This window comes from Colobus angolensis, unplaced genomic scaffold, assembly GCF_000951035.1.
Source record: "Colobus angolensis palliatus isolate OR3802 unplaced genomic scaffold, Cang.pa_1.0 Scaffold308, whole genome shotgun sequence".
NCBI lineage: Eukaryota > Metazoa > Chordata > Mammalia > Primates > Cercopithecidae > Colobus > Colobus angolensis.
Genome location: NW_012116355.1, coordinates 1,595,959 through 1,607,923, shown reverse-complemented (window position 1 = coordinate 1,607,923; position 11,965 = coordinate 1,595,959). Strand labels below are relative to the sequence as shown.

Below are 11,965 nucleotides of genomic sequence, written 5' to 3'. Positions count from 1 at the left end.
TGGCTAATTTTTGTATTTTTAGTAGAGATGGGGTTTCACCATGTTGGCCAGGCTGGTCTCAAACTCCTGACCTCAGGTGATCTGCCTACCTCGGCCTCCCAAAGTGCTGGGATTACAGGCGTGAGCCACCACACCCGGCCCTGTTAAATACTTGGCCAGGTGCAGTGGCTCATGCCTGTAGTTCCAGCACTTTGGAAATGCCAGGCGGGTGGATTGCTTGAGCCCAGAAATTCAAGACCAGCCTGGACAACACAGTGAGACCCATCTCTACAAAAATTACAGAAAAATTAGCTGGGGTTGGTGGTTCATGCCTATAGTCCCAGCTACACGGGATGTTGAGGTGGGAGGATCACCTGAGCTGAGGAGCTTGAGGCTGCAGTGAGCCAAGATCATGCCCCTGCACTCTAGCCTGGGCAACAGAGCAAAACCCTACCTCAGAAGAAATAATCTTGGCCGGGCACTGTGAGTCATCCCTGTCATCCTGGCACTTCGGGAGGCTCAGGCGGGTGGATCACCTGAGGTCAGGATTTCGAGACCAGCCTGGCCAACGTGGTGAAACCCCATCTCTACTAAAAATACAAAATTAGCTGGGTGTGGTGGCGGTGCCTGTAATCCCAGCTACTCGGGAGGCTAAGGCAGGAGAATCACTTGAACCTGGGAGGCAGAGGTTGCAGTGAGCTGAGATCATGCCACTGCACTCTAGCCTGGGTGACAGAACGAGTCTCTGTCTCAAAAAAAAAAAAAAAAAACCCCAAAAACACTCAGTTCTCACACTTGAATTAGGTAGGTAGGTTGTGATGTGTGTGTTTTTTATGTACCGAGGAAACTGAGGATCACAGAGATTGTGTAACTTAACTAAAGTTACAGCTAGGTAGAGTGAATTTGAACTGAAATCTGTCCAGTCTCGATGCCTATGCTGCATTCTTTTATGCCATTTTGCCCCTCTTAGGTGGCCACTGGACCTTTCCAATTCCTACAAGGTATAAGCACTAGTTTTAAAGTAATACCAGTGTGAACTGCTTGTTTTAATTGAAATAATAGTGTAACTGGAATGATAAATGGTTCATTAAAATTTTAGTCACATTATGTCATCAGTATTCTAAGAGGAAATGAATACCTGATTATTTTTTACTTCACAAAATAAACTGGATAAACTGGATAAATGGCTGAAAGTTTCTTTTTTATATTGCTGAGTCAGATTGGATCTGGTTCATTACGGGCCAAAATTTATATTTGGCAGTAATCCTCATGTGTTCTCAGAATGCTTGATTGGTCATTATCAGTTGCTTAATGCTTACCAAACACTTCCAGTGTTTGAGTCACTGAATTGGCTCATGGTAATTGCAAATCTTGTGGTTACTGAGTCAAGAGCCAGCAGTGTGTGTTTTGGCTGCTTCGCTTCCTCCCCAACACTTGATATTGTCAGACTTTAATTTTTTTTTTCTGATCTGGTGGGTTTGAAATTGTTTGAAATGGTGTTTTTTATCAGCATTTCCTGAACCTGGTCATCTTTTCATATATATTCATTAGTCATTTGTGCTTCTGCGAAGTGTATATTCAATTTTGTTGCCTATATTTTTTTTTGGTTGTTTCTCTTTTTCTGATTCATTTTTAAGAGTTCTTTATATATTCTGGATACTAATTATTTGTTAATTTATAGGTTGCAAATATCCTTTCCCAATTTATGACTTGACTTTTCATCTCTTCATAGTCTTCTGGTGAGAAAAGCTCATAATTTTTAATGAACTGAATTTTTCAGTCTTTCATGGTTTGTGTGTTTTTTTTTTTTTTTGAGACAGAGTTTTGCTCTTATTGCTCATGCTAGAGTACAATGGCATGGTCTTGGCTCACTGCAGCCTCTGCCTCTCAGGTTCAAGCAATTTTCCTGTCTCAGCCTCCCGAATAGCTGGGATTACAGGCGCCCACCACCACGCCCAGCTAATTTCTGTATTTTTGGTAGAAACGGGGTTTCATCATATTGGTCAGGCTGGTCTTGAACTCCTTACCTCAGGTGATCCACCCGCCATGGCTTCCCAAAGTGCTGGGATTACAGGTGTGAGCCACTGCACCCGGCCGGTTTGTGCTTGTATCAAATTTGGGAAATCCTTCTTTGCTGCCAGGCATGCTGTTTTAATAAATACAGTAGTATACCTATCTATAATGTGGTATCTCATCTGACATTTAGTTGCAATGTCTGCTTGATGACAAAGGCAGACTTCTTAAAAGTTGCTTTCTTGTTATCTTTGGAGTTATAGGGCTGCAGGGTTTTAAAAGGAGGCTGGATTGTGCTTTACATGTTGGTTTCATACATTGTTGAAAACTGAGACACCAACAGATTTGTGAATGAGATGTGCATCTTATTAAATGTTAATGTGATTTGATAGTGAGACCTTTCTCGTGTGGACAGTATTATATACAATTGATAGTGTGTCACTCAGTCTAAGCTGTTAGCACTTTCACTAAAATATATTCAAATTCTTTTTGATGTCTAGTTTTTACAGTATTGGGCTTTATCAAGAATAGTTGTGGATTGTAGAAGAGCTGATATGGAAACATCTTAGAAGAACATATTTTGCTTTTCTTTTTTTTTTTAAACTCTGTTCAGTTCCTTGGACTTGTGTGTTTCCTATCTTACCAAGAATAATTGTGGATTGTGGAAGAGTTGATACGGAAACATCTTAGAAGAATGTTTTTTGCTTTTTTTTTTTTTTTAAAAAAAAGAAACTGTCCAGTTCCTTGGACTCGTGTGTCTCCTACTTACCATTAAACCCTTATGACTTAAGTTATATGTATAAATACATATATACATCTTGGTGACATTGATTTTTCTATGTTGTGTATTAAAGCTGCTAAAAAACATGTTTAATTTTTTCCGTGAGAAGATTAGTGAGTACTTTGACTTTAGGAATTATTCTTCTAAGGAGTCGAATATTTGATCTGGGCAAGGATCACACTGAAATATAAAACATCTCCTGAGTAATCTGAGTTCACTAAAAAAAAAAAAAAGAAATATAAAACAACCACCAGATTAAAAATACACTACAAATACTGTTTAGTGATATATAGTATACCTTTGACATTTATGAAAGGCATGCTCTTAGATCATTGGGAATCCTTACTTATGTAAATGCCATAGTTTTAAAGTGTCCCTCATGAAATACAGAAAAGTGTAACTGGAAATTTTTAGTTACCATTAGATTTGATGGGTAAATAGAAGAGAGCAACAAAGTTAAACGATTTGAATGCTAATCTTAGTCTTTAGCTTTTTTTTTTCTTTTTTTTTAAAGAAATGGGATCTTGCCCTGTTACCAAGGTTGGTCTTAAATGCCTGGCCTCAAGTGATTCTTGAGCTTCGGCCTCCCCAAGTGCTGGGATTACAGACATGAACCACCATGCCTGGCACTTTCAGCTACCTTTTAACTCCCTGCCTTCTTTGTTGTTACTACCACTGGCCTATTCCCAACCTCCGTTAATAACCTATTGGAGACTCAAGATTAGGCCATTTTGGGCTGGGTGTGGTGGCTCACACCTGTAATCCCAGCACTTTGGGAGGCTAAGGCATGCGGACCACCTGAGGTCAGGAGTTTGAGACCAGCCTGGCCAACATGGTGAAACCCTGTCTCTACTTAAAATACAAAAACTAGCTAGGCATGGTGGTGGATTCCTGTAATCCCAGCTACTCAGGAGGCTGAGGCAGGAGAATTGCTTGAAGCCAAGAGGCAGAGGTTCAGTGAGCCAAGATCACAAGATCACACCATTGCACTCCAGCCTGGGCGACAAGGGAGAAACTCCATCTCAAAAAAAAAAAAAATAATAATAAAAAAGATTAGGCTGGCTTTGCCTGTCTTTTGCTTTATCATCATCATGGTCTTGGTCCCAGGTGGGGTTTGCAGCCTTATTGGTAAGAATGGAATCTTCCTAATCCTAAAATCTTTCTATAGTTTGGGAGTGTTAACATTTCCTTCAGTAGTTTCACAGGGAAGGATATGGGCAGTAACTTCCCCATTTCTTTCTTCTAGTAGGTCATTATATATATATTTTTATTTTATTTTAAAGACAGAGTCTCGCTCTGTCGCCTAGCTTGGAGTGTGGCGTAATCTTGACTCATCGCAACCTCCGCCTCCAGGGTTCAAGTGATTGTCTCGGCCGATCATTGTGTCTTATAGCACACCTTATGAGAGAAGTGATCTGGCTCCATGGGTGGAATTCAAGGTCAAATGGTCAGCCAAATTAAAAATTACTGTTGGAGCAGACTTTAGGGGTAGTTTGTAAACTTTCAAAATTGGAAATATTTAATTATTATTATTATTTTTTGAGACGGAATTTTGCTCTTATTGCCCAGGCTGGAGTACAATGGCGCAATCTTGGCTCACCGCACCCTCCGCCTCCTGGATTCAAGCAGTTCTCCTGCCTCAACCTCCTGAGTAGCTGGGATTACAGGCATGCTCCACCATGCCCGGCTAATTTTGTATTTTTAATAGACACGGGGCTTCTCCATGTTGGTCTAGCTGGACTTGAATTCCCGACCTCAGGTGATCCACCCACCTCAGCTCCCAAAGTGCTGGGATTACAGACATGAACCACTGTGCCTAGCCAGAAATATTTCATTTTTTCATCAAAGGTTTACTGTATTTCTGAGATATTCTAGCAAAAGGAAGCAAACTTAACAACTTTTGTTTTCTGAAAATACTTTCGCAGAAATAGGAGGGAGAGGATCAGGAAAAATTACTAACTTGTACTAGGCTTAATACCTGGGTGACGAAATAATCTGTACAAGAAACCCCCATGACACAAGTTTACCTGTGTAACAAACCTTCACATGTACGCCTGAACTTAAAAGTTAAAAAAACTTTATATTAAAATCTTAAACAAAAATCATGGAAGGTCTTTAATTGTTTATGTCCTGTCCTATCCATTTTCTTAAAGAGGAAATATTAGCTAGTTCTTGTAACGTATTTGTTTATTTATTTTTTGAGACGGAGTCTTGCTCTGTCACCCAGGCTGAAGTACAGTGGTGCGGTCTCGGCTCACTGCAACCTCTGCCTCCCGGGTTCAAGTGATTCTCCTGCCTCAGCCTCCTGAGTAGCTGGGATTACAGGCCCTCACCACCAAGCCTGGCTAATTTTTTGTATTTTTAGTGGAGATGGGGTTTCACCATGTTGGCCAGGCTGGTCTCGAACTCTTCATCTCAGGGGATCCACCTTCCTCATCCTCCCAAAGTGCTGGGATTACAGACTTGAGCCACCATGCCCCGCAGTTCTTGTAATTTAATAGTGAATCTTTTTTCCTTTCTGTCTTTTCTTTTTTTTTTTTTTTTTTATTTTTCTTACAGAAATTGGCAAGCTGACCTAAATTTATATGCAGTGATGCAGTCACAGTACTTTACACCCTTGACTTCCCCGGTTCAGGTGATTCTCCTACTTTAGCCTCCTGAGTAGTTGGTACTGCGGCCTCATGCCACCATGGCCAGCTCTTTTTTTTTTTTTTATTTTTCGTAGAGATGGGGTTTTGTCATGTTGCACAGGCTGGTCTCCAACTCCTAAGTTCAAGTGATCCACCTGCCTCAGCCTCCCAAAGTGTTGGGATTACAGGTGTGAGTCACAGCGCCCAGCCTGCTTTGGATATATTATTGGCATTATATTTAGTGGAAGAGTATATATATTAGGGTAATGGAGATTTATTTCATTTAGTAGTATAAGAAATTATGTTTAGGTGCAGTTCTAATTTGAGACATTCTGTATCTGCCCTGTCTGATATGTCTCCAACATTGACAATGGAGATATAAAATATTTCCATCAGTGTAGAAAGTTCTGTTGGACAACACTGTTTTAGATCAGTGTTTCTCAAAGTTTTAGTGTGTGTATGGATAACCTGGATGTATTATTAAAATGTAGATTCTGAGTCAGTAGCTCTGGTGTGGGCTTGAGAGTGTATTTATTATTCTCAGTATGTTCACTGGTCTGAAATTTCTGGCCTCAAGCAGTCCTCCCACCGTGGCCTCCTAAAGCACCAGGATTGTGGGTGTGATTCACTGTGCCTGGCCTGTGTAAACTTTTAAAATAGTGTCTTTAGCCATGAGAGATTATATTGTAATGGCAGAACTCTGGACAGTGAGTTGAAAGATCGAAAGTTGTAGTTTACTTTTTCCACCATCTTGAAGCTTTTAGAGGCCTGTTGGAAATAGGACTTCTAAAAGGCAAATGTGTCTGCCAGGCTGTGGTCCAAGGCCATTTTATGTTTGCTAAAAGTGGGGTCTCTAGAATGAAAGAGAGCACATAACTGTGTTTTTTTTTTTTTTTTTTTTTGAGGCGGAGTCTTGCTCTGTCACCCGGGCTGGAGTGCGGTGGCCGGATCTCAGCTCACTGCAAGCTCCGCCTCCCGGGTTTACGCCATTCTCCTGCCTCAGCCTCCGGAGTAGCTGGGACTACAGGCGCCCGCCACCTCGCCCGGCTAGTTTTTTGTATTTTTAGTAGAGACAGGGTTTCACCGTGTTAGCCAGGATGGTCTCGATCTCCTGACCTCGTGATCCGCCCGTCTCGGCCTCCCAAAGTGCTGGGATTACAGGCTTGAGCCACCGCGCCCGGCCACATAACTGTTTTTAAATTGAAGGTGTTTATGCCTGAGATGAAACTGAATTCTATTTGGGCAAGAGATTTGTGCTTATGTATACAAAGCAAAGAACAACACAGTGACTCCTGGTGGCAAACCAAACAAAACCAGAGTAATCTGTGGAAAGGTAATTTGCACCCATGGAAACAGACATGGTCCGTGCCAAATTCCAAAGGAATCTTCCTGCTAAGACCATTGGACACAGAATTCACATGATGTTGTACCCCTCAAGGATTTAAACTAATGAAAAGTAAAAGTGGATTTGCGAACAAAAACAGTCCTAGTTCAGCTTTCCTATTTAAAAACCAACCTCTCTCGGCCTTGGACTTTTTTTTTTATTTTAATTTTTTTTAATTAAAAAAGTTTTTTTTAGTGACGGGGTTTTGCTGTTTTGCCCAGGTTAGTCTCTAATTCCTGACCTCAAGTGATCCTCCCACCATGGCCTCCTAAAGTGCTGGGATTACAGGCATGAGCCATGGTCCCCGGCCTGTATAAACTTTTTAAATAGTGTGTTTTGCTATGAGAGCTTGTATTGTAATGGCAGAACTGTGGACAATGAGTTGAAAGATCTAAAGTTCAGGCCAGGCGTGGTGGCTCACGCCTGTAATCCCAGCACTTTGAAGGCTGAGGCGGGCAGATCATGAGGTCAGGAGTGTGAGACCAGCCTGACCAACATGGTGAATCCCCGTCTCTACTAAAAATACAAAAATTAGCCAGGTGTGGTGGCACGTGCCTGTAATCCCAGCTACTCAGGAGGCTGAGGCAGGAGAATCACTTGAACCCAGGAGGTGGAGGTTGCAGTGAGCTGAGGTCAGGCCACTGCACTCCATCCTGGGCGATAGAACAAGACTCCATCTCAAAAAAAAAAAAAAAAAAGATCTGAAGTTCTAGTTCATCTTTCCAATTTAAAAACCAACCTCTCTCAGCCTTGAACTCTTATTTTTCAATTTTCCTTAGAGGTGGGGGTCTTGCTATGTTGCCCAGTTTGGTCTCAAACTCCTGGCCTTAAGCGATTGTCCCACCTTGGCTTCCCAAAGTGCTGGAATTATAGGCATGAGCCACCAAGCCTGGCTAATGTATTTTTTTAAAATCACAAGTTCATAATGATATTTATTATTTGTTTAACTTTTAGCCGCTGCAAAGAAATATATTTGTAATTTAGATTTTAGAATTATAGGACTTTAAATATTTTGCCTTTCCTCTTTTATATAAAAATATTAGTTCTTTACAACTATAATTACTTATTTTCTATATTGAACTCATGTAAAAAGGGTTTTAAAATAGTAATACTGCTATTATAGCTAATAAGTACAATCTAAAATCTTTGCTGTTCTTTATGTTCTTAAAATAGTGTGTAAGAGAGCTCTGGCCAGGCGCAGTGGCCCACATCTGTAATTCCCAGAACTTTGGGAGGCGAGGCAGGCAGATTACTTGAGGTCAGGAGTTTGAGAATAGCCTGGCCAATATGGCAAAACCCCATCTCTCTACTAAAAATACAAAAGTTAGCCAGGTGTGGTGGTATGCACCTGTAATCCCAGTTACTCAGGAGGCTGAGACAGGAGGATCACTTGAACCCAGGAGGTGGAGGTTGCAGTGAGCTAAGGTCGCGCCACCGCACTCCAGCCTGGGTGACAGAGTAAGACTCTGTCTCAAAAAAAAAAAAATAATAAAATAAAAATAATTGTGTAGGGGAAATTCTCAGACCACATTCTTCCTCCACTCTCACACCACCACAACAATAATCAATATAGAACACATCTGTGACCAAAAGTGTGGGGGTTTTTCCCCTGTTCACCAAGCAGTGGACACCAGCTGGGTGTTCTCCGATTCAATTCAGGTTGGGGGCTCAGTCTTCGAGACTGCCCGCACACCCCTAGACACCAGTTTCCTGTCTGGGGCCCTGTATCTTATGACCCACTGTCTTCATGTTGGTGTTCCCACAATCTGCTCTTTGGGTTTAGTTAATTTGCTGGAGCATCTCACAGAACTCAGGGAAACACTGAAATTTATTTGTTTATTCTGAAGGATCTTACAAAGGATGTCGATGAAGGGAAGCATAGAGCAAGGTATGGGGGAAGAGGTGTGGAGCTTCTCTACCCTTCTTGGGTGCCACCATCCAGGAACCTCCAGGTGTTCAGCTCTCCAGAAGCTCTCTGAACCCAGTCCTCTTGGGCTTTTGTGGAAGCTTCATGATGTCAGCATGCCTTCTCTCAGGGTATAGGGCAGTCCCCTCGCTGGGGTGGGTGTTAAGACCCACAGTGAGAAAGGTGGGGAAAGATTATAGTTCTTTCTTGGGGCAGGTGAAAGTAGGGCAGAGGAAGAGGTTTTGTTTCCTGAGACCTGCCCCTGAGACCTAACACACCCAATATTCTATCAGAAGACTGTTACTAGGGCTGTGGGAATTATGAACCAGGAACAGTGGATGAAAACCAATATATGTCATAACACTACAAATATATTTTACTGATGTATACAATTAGAGTACTGAGTTCTAAAGTCACTTCAAATAATTATATCCTCTAGTCATTTTACTAATTTTATGTACAGTTAGGTTTATTTGTTTCATTTTTTATTCATTTTGAGGGCTAAAAATTATATTGCTAAGAATGTGTAATAGCTATTTTGAGAAGTTAGAATACAGAGATGTATAAAAAGAAAATAAAAATTTTCTTTAAGCCACCATTGGAAATATCCACTGTTAGAATATTTGTATAAAATATTTGTGGAGCTCACATTTATTGAAAACATTATGCCATGTGTTCAGATTGTTCTAAGCACTTTGTATGCATTATCTCATTTGATCCTTACAATAACTTTATGAGATAGTTGCTATTATGCCTATTTTATTTTTCTTTTTTAAGCCAGTCAAATTTAGCAGTGGGGGATTGTATACCAACGTTAGTAACACTGCTGTGAATAAGTTCTGATGAGCCACTACCAGTGGACCAGCCTATTATTCGCATTTTATTGATTAAAACTCAGATGTTAATTTGTGCAAGGGATACGTAACCTAGTAAGTTGCAGAACTGAGACTTGACCCCTGACATTTCTTACTCAAACTTACTTTATTCATGCCTGTATATTTTTATCTTTTTTTCTGTGCATATACATACACAGATTTTTTTTTCTTTTGTCTTTTCACTAGTAGATTCAGAAGAGAACAGAGGTCTTTTTAAATGTATTTCATACATTCAGTTAAGTTTTTTTTTTTTTCTCTAACAGTGTCTTATAAGAAGTTTTTGATTTCGTTGAAGTCCCCTTTAGTTTTTCCTTTATGGTTTGTGCTTTTGTTGTTATATCTAAGAATTTTTGCCTAATCTAAGGTCAGGAAGATGTTCTCTTTTTGAAGTTTTATACTTTTAGGTTTGACTTTTTTGTCTATGATTAGTTTTGACTTAATTATGTATGATGTCATGTGGACGGAAGATTTTTTTTGTTTGCACATAGATATCTATTTTAGCACTTTTTGTTGAAAAGTTTACCCTTTCTAAAATATTTTTTCCATATTTATATTTGGACCTGTTCTATTCTGTTGATGTATTTGTCTATCTTTATGCCAATATCACACTATCTTGATAATCATAGCTGTATAATAAATTTTGAAATCAGAAAAGAAAGTTTCTCAAAGTTGTAAGATTGTAGGTCCTTTGGATTTCTATACAAATTTTTTTGCTGTGTGTGTGTGTTTTTGTTTGTTTGTTTTTTTGAGATAGAGTCTCACTATGTTGCCTAGGCTGGCCTCCAACTTTTGGGCTCAAGTGATCCTTCCACCTCAGTCTCCTGAGTAGCTGCAACTACACAAACATGCTACCATGTCTGGCTCCATGTGATTTTTAAAATTAGTTTGCCAAGTTTCTATAAAAAGCTGCTGGCTTTTAATTTATTTATTAATTATTATTTCGAGACCAGGTCTTGCTCTGACCCCTAGGCTGGAGTGCAGTGGTGTGGTCATGGCTCACTGCAGTCTCGACCTCTCAGGCTGAAGTTTATCCTCCTACCTCAGCCTCTTGAGTAGCTGGGACCATAAGTGTGTGCCAATAAGCTTGGCTAATTAGAAAAATTTTTTTTTTTTTTGGAGACGGAATTTCACTCTTATTGCCCAGGCTGGAGTGCAATGGCGCGATCTCGGCTCACTGCAACCTCCGCCTCCGGGGTTCAAGCGATTCTCCTGCCTCAGCCTCCCAATTAGCTGGGATTACAGGTGTGCACCACCACGCCCAGCTAATTTTTTGTATTTTTAGTAGAGATAACGTTTTACTGTGTTGACCAGGCTGGTCTCAAACTCGTGACCTCAGGTGATCTGCCCTACTCAGCCTCCCAAAGTGCTGGGATTACAGGTGTGAGCCATGGTGCCTGGCCTAAAAAATTTATTTTAATATAGATGGGGTCTCACTATGTTGCCCCGGCTGATCTTGAACTTTTGGCCTCAAATGATCCTCCTGTCTCAGCCTCCCAAAGCACTGGGATTACAAGCGTGAGCCATCATACCCAGCTTCACTGATTCTTCAGCTTGATTGAGTCTGCTGTTGAAGTTTTCTATTGAATTATTTGGTTCACTCATTATATTCTTCAACTCTAAGATTTGGTTTTTATTATTTGTTTCTTTTCATTTTGTTCATGTGTTGTCTTTCTAATATTGTTATTTGTGTGTGTGTGTGTGTTTAATTGAGACGGAGTCTCACTCTGTCACCCAGGCTGGAGAGCAGTGACAATCTCGGCTCACTGCAACTTCCACCTCCTGGGTTCAAGTGATTCTCCTGCCTCAGCCTCCTGAGTAGCTGGGACTACAGGTGTGTGCCGCCACACCCGGCCAATTTTTGTATTTTTAGTAGAGACGGGGTTTCACTATGTTGGCCATGCTAGCCTTGAACTCTTGACCTCGTGATCCACCTGCCTTGGCCTCACAAAGTGCTGGAATTACAGTCGTGAGCCACTGTGCCTGGCTGATTATTTGTGTTTTATTGTAGTTCACGGACCTTCTTTAAGAGGATTATTTATTTATTTATTTTAATTTTTATTAAATTTTTTTTTCTTTTATAGAGACAGGTTTCACTATGTTGTGCTGGTCTTGATCGAACTGACTGGGCTCAAGCAGTCTGTCTGCCTTGGCCTCCGAAAGTACTGGGTTTACAAGTGAGAGCCACTGCACCTGGCCAAGAGGATTATTCTGAATTCTTTGTCAGTCAGTTCTATAGATCTCCATTTCTTTAGGGTTGTTTTTTGGCATTTTATTCATTTTCTTTTATGGTATCATGTTTCCTTGGTTCTTTTTTTTTTTTTTTTTCTTTTGAGACAGAGTTTTGCTCTGTTGCCTAGGCTAGAGTGCAGTGGCACGATCTCAGCTCACTGTAGTCTC

At 40.7% G+C, this 11,965-nt stretch overlaps 1 protein-coding gene across 5 annotated transcripts in view; it reads left to right on the top strand.

Moving 5' to 3' along the window:
• UBAP1 (ubiquitin associated protein 1) overlaps nucleotides 1-11,965 on the top strand; it is an 85,824-nt gene that overhangs the window by 12,618 nt on the left and 61,241 nt on the right. The window contains exon 2 of one of the 5 annotated variants that reach the window (XM_011950555.1): nucleotides 10,688-10,810. The exons of the other annotated variants lie outside the window; for them this stretch is intronic. The gene's annotated coding sequence lies outside the window, so the exon portion shown is untranslated. The remainder of the gene's footprint in view (nucleotides 1-10,687; nucleotides 10,811-11,965) is intronic. 5 annotated transcript variants of the gene reach the window in all.